This window comes from Lytechinus pictus, chromosome 2 (genome assembly GCF_037042905.1).
Source record: "Lytechinus pictus isolate F3 Inbred chromosome 2, Lp3.0, whole genome shotgun sequence".
NCBI classification, from domain to species: Eukaryota; Metazoa; Echinodermata; class Echinoidea; order Temnopleuroida; family Toxopneustidae; genus Lytechinus; species Lytechinus pictus.
Genome location: NC_087246.1, coordinates 67,013,887 through 67,019,083, shown reverse-complemented (window position 1 = coordinate 67,019,083; position 5,197 = coordinate 67,013,887).

Below are 5,197 nucleotides of genomic sequence, written 5' to 3'. Positions count from 1 at the left end.
CAGTGTTCATTGGCCTATATGTCTTTGAAAGATAGTTTATTCTGCCATGTATCAGATAACTTTAGTTATGTTACTTGAATTCAGTACACATCATGGATGCCACTTTTCAGACTAAAGTCTGAATTCAGACATTTTCAACATACATGTATTATTTTATGTCTAGAAAACCCCCTTTTCATAAGTGTAGGAGAAGCGTCATTTTGTATATTTTTCAGAGTTTTTTTCTAGCCTGAATGGCATCCTTGAGTACAATTTATCATAGATCATTGATTATAATTTTCATATAACGTAATACACTGAATTAGTATACATTGAATTAGTATACACTAAATAGTCCTGTGTATTAATACAGATAGACCATAAATTTTCAATGCAGTATAATGAATCAGTTATGTGCACAAAGGCCAGAAATGTTGATCCTCCCTTTCATTTGCCATGCATTGTCATTTTCAGCAACTTAGAATAATCATATCTAACTTTAAAAAAAATCAGCCATTTACATCGAGGTGAATTTTGTTCTTGAATGGTCACTATATTAATCCACATTTGTTGATAAACTGTTAGTAGATACATGTATGTAACCCAGAGTCCATATATCATGTATAATTAATTCACATTTTGATGTGGTTACCCCTTTTCCATCCAAAGAGTGAATTGATTCAAAGAATGTCACCGTTTTATGTTTCATCAGATGAATTTCTAGATTCAACATTTCTGCTTTTCTATTGCCAACTGACAAAATGCTTGAGCAATTTGTCCAGGGATGAAAAAGGCTACCCCAGGGGAGCATTTCATCAACATTTTGTCCGACACGTCAGATCTGACAACTTTCTTTGATTACTGAAAATTTCAGCAAAATCGGATTTGAAATAAGAAAGTTAGGGCATATTTTTAAAGTTTTGCTTATTTCTTAACAGTGATATTCACATCCTGTTCGGTATACAAATGCGAGAGTAAATGATAGCACTCTATTTTACTATATCAGTAATAAAAATGCAAGTTTTATAGATTAATTGATGAGCCTATTTCAATTCTTAGAGATTCAGTGATAAAGCTATTGATTGAATGATAAATCCTAATGATGATGATTTTACATGTTCCCTGAAAATTATTGGAGGAAAATGGGAATACTTTCTATTTTAAATGAAGGACAAATATAGCTAGTTTATGACTTGAAAGGCTGTGCCATGTGCATTCTGTCATTCATGATGTGCATATCACTGTTATGTGAATACAAGGGGGGGGGGGTAGTTGGGATATAACAACTGTATCATTTCACATCCGATTCATTTTAAAACTTAATTTGGTTTGGGTTGACTTGACCTTTAAATAAGCAAAATACCACAAATTCAGTAGCAACAAGAAAATGATGAAAGATAACATAAAGAGCTTATAGATGCTGTCATGACTGAAATTAGTAAGCTGATTATCAAGGTTTCATCTCTTTTGTATTTTCGCGTCAGCATGAAATCATTATGATCAATAAGATTTTGTGCTCAGAGAATACAAAAAGAGAGGTGGTTCAGCTCCCCCCCCCCCCCCCCCGGCGCCTCCGGCCGTGGCCAGGAAAAAATCTGATTATTTCTTAAGATGATAAAACTATTTTAACACAAATTTTGGGAACCCCCCCCCCCCCCCCCCCGAGGCGTCTGCCTGGGGGCTGGGATTGAGTGACTGCCTTCTTTTTTTTGGGGGGGGGGGGGTTGACTGAACATTTTGAAAGAAAAATGTGAGTGTGTTGAGGGCTCAACTTGAGGCCCCACCCCAAGAAGTCCTTGATCCGCCACTATCCTCAATGAATGTGTGAAATAATGATTGAAATATTTTCATACACTCTAAAAGTATTTAAGAAAAATAAAAGAAAAAACAAGGGGAAAGTACCAACATTGGCTCACTCGTTCCATGTATATGATTGCATGGAACGGTTTCATTGAAATAATGCCAAATTTTTAAATCCCATAACTTAGTAATTTTTCATCTTATTTCAATGAAATTCCCAAAGCTGTACTTATTCTAATTTCCTCTCCATATTAGACTCGAATCAGAACATAAATTATTTTCTTACTCGAGAATCACTTTAAGAGAATGAATAAACATCTAGAGTAAAATCTCTTGTCCTCGATCTCCTTTTGATGATGTCAGAGTGGCTAGACTGGGATGGGTTGGGTCTGATGTGTTACTATGTTATGCTTCTGCCACAGGAAAAAATAATATTGTCGTTCATCATCCAACATGAGATATCTGTACTTTCACTTCTCCTTGCTGAATCTCACTGGAAAACATGTGGTTTTATAGCAAAGGCACAGAGGGAAGATACAGGCGATATGAAAGGGATATATACGCACAGGGAGTGAGGATGTAACATGGGTTTTTATCTGTGTTTGATATTATACAGTAATGTCAAATTGATTCATGAAGATTTTTATGTCGCCCCCCCCCCCTTCTCTGTCTGTCTCTCTCTATTTGCAATTGAACTTAAAATGTTGGGCAACATACTGTCCACTGTGTTGCGTAATGCGTGTTTGAAAAAAAAAATATATATATATACTCTGGGCAATAATCCATTTGAGCAAATTTAATATCCAATATTTAGTTTTTATTACCCAATTTAGACAGATTTTAACCAATAGTTGTGTGGACGTTTTGTTGCCCAGTGATGGTTGAAATTTTTTTTTTTGCCAAACCTTTCAAAGAGTGCACCTCACCGTGTCTCTGTTTGTGTGCATACTTCTCTCTCTGTTTGCCCCCCCCCCCCCGAACCCTCTGTCTTCTATAGTATCTACCTTCATCTCAATATTTACCCTTTCATTAAATGATGCGTATCTTTCAGAAATTTGCATTTTACAAGCATCCATTATTTCATCACGGTAAGTACTTATCAACGCTGATCCCGGACGCTGATCAATCATGCAAAATATTATGAGAGACAAAAAAAAAAGGGAAAAAAGTAAGAGATGAGGCACCCAACGTATGAAATATCTGGAGGTGATAAAGATATACAGTTGTGCTAAAAAGTTAGTGAACCCCACCGGGGAAACCCACCACAAAAAAACAAAGCATGATGCTGAAAACGATACTACAATGTTCGACAAGCCCAGAGAAACAAACTTCCTTTCTGGTGGGGTTCACTAATTTTTTAGCACCACTGTCCTCGTTTTTTCGACACTATCTTTTTTACTTAGTGTTCCGCTCAGTGTTGATTAAACCATAGGCCCATGATTAAACATCGAGTCTTGGAAGATACATATCTGAGGTATAAGCCAAAGTTCCATTTATTATTTTGTCTTGATGGTGATCATCATCCCCGCCCCTTGTTACCCCTACTAAACAAAATCTTGCTACGCCATTGTCCAGGTCTCCCTGTTATTACCCAAAAAAAAAAATCTATTATTGAGGCAATAGCCGAGTCGAGACAGATAGCCTTCCGAACGCCCTCAGAGATCAGTAACAATAGTCTGGGACGCCCTTTTTATGGGAGTCCCGCGGGAACCGGGATAAATGACATCCAATTTCCCCCTTCTCTCCAATAGCCGCGGTTCCTCCGATCGAAGGAAATAGATGTTAATACCATCCAGACTGGAGGGGCGCTGGATGACTCTGCTATCACCCACTGGGGTCGAGGTTGCCGATTTTAAAGGGTGTTTGCTGTTATAAGTCTTACTCCCTCCGTTACTTATCACCCCCCCCCCTGCATAAGCCCACCCTCATCTGGGAATTTGAAGAGACGCCCATGGACGCCCACAAGAGTTAAAACGATTTCTTTTTTAGGTCAAGTGATTTTCCTTTCAATACTCCCTTTTTTATCATAACCCTCCTAGGAATAGTGATGATGTTGATTTCCCTTCGATTCATTACAACTCCCTGAAGTTTTAAAGGTCAAAAGATAAAAAAAATACAATCCCACTTTGGCTTGCAATGAAAGTTTTCACAAGTGCAATTTCCTATTTCGTTTTCATTCATTGTCGTATTGAACAGAATGCATGTAGCCGATCATGGGTCATACCAATCGCGATGGCGTTTCGTTCACTTAGGATTGATTGTAATGGTTGAAATATACAGGCTTAATCGCCCCTACGATGTTCACATAGTAAAAAAAAATTGATAAAGAAAGACAAAAGAATTGGGTCATGTTAACCTATAATACCACTGATATTCACGTGAGAACACATACCCCCACCCTCAATCCAAATATCCTGGCACCCCCCCCCCTCCCCCAATAGTTTATAGTGTGATAATGGATTGATTATGTCTCAAATCAACGTCTGATTTGATACGTATCTCAAACTCAGTTCCAACTGTGAAGGGCAGCATGTTTTAATTATTTCAACTGAACGTCTACCATATTCACTCAAAATTTTGTCTTACATCGTGTTGTGTCTTGCGTTTTCATCTATTCTATAATATCACTGGCGCGAAAGTAATACGAAGCGAAATTTTAAGTTTGATTTTGCAACGAATGCAATCGTCCCTGGTAAACATAAGGCCTATAATTGGACGTGCCAACATGGACGAATCCTACACAATCGTCATCATCCGTACCAATATATCTCTATTCATATTGCGTCTTCTCATCATTTCTCTTGCTCCACGGGGACTCGGCGCTGGACAAAAAAAGGCGACTCGTCTTGCCACTCAAATCCACTATGCATAATTCAAAACGGAGGGACATGGAGCGGCATGATCCAGCTAGTTTCTTGTTAAATTGTATTTTATCCGTCTTCTCTCTCTTATAATTCATTTCAATCCCTTTATAAAGAAATTAAAACGCGCCAAGAGGTAATGCATCCCAGGGGTGTGATCTACAGAAGGGACTTTATAAAAAATCGCCCTGCCAAGAAAAAGCTAAAAGCGAAGACAGATCTTTTATTCTACTCCAGCCTTTTTATGTCCCTTCTCGCCATCTCGTCATGTTTTTACCCGTCATTTCTTGGCTATTGATCTGTTGGGAGTATTGATAGGTTTGTAGTAAAGGGAGGGTATACTAGATGGCGTACGGGGAGTCCCTTCGTGCATTTGTGTTGACGTAAATGTCAGCTTTTGCATATTGCAGCCATATCTTTTTCTTTGAGAACATGTTTTTTGCTCGCCTTCAACATTTTTGGCATGCGGGGAGTTTGCTTTGACGGAACTGTTAAAATAAAGGATATAAAAATAGAATGAAAATGCCCGATGGAGATGTATAGGCAGACACGAAAGA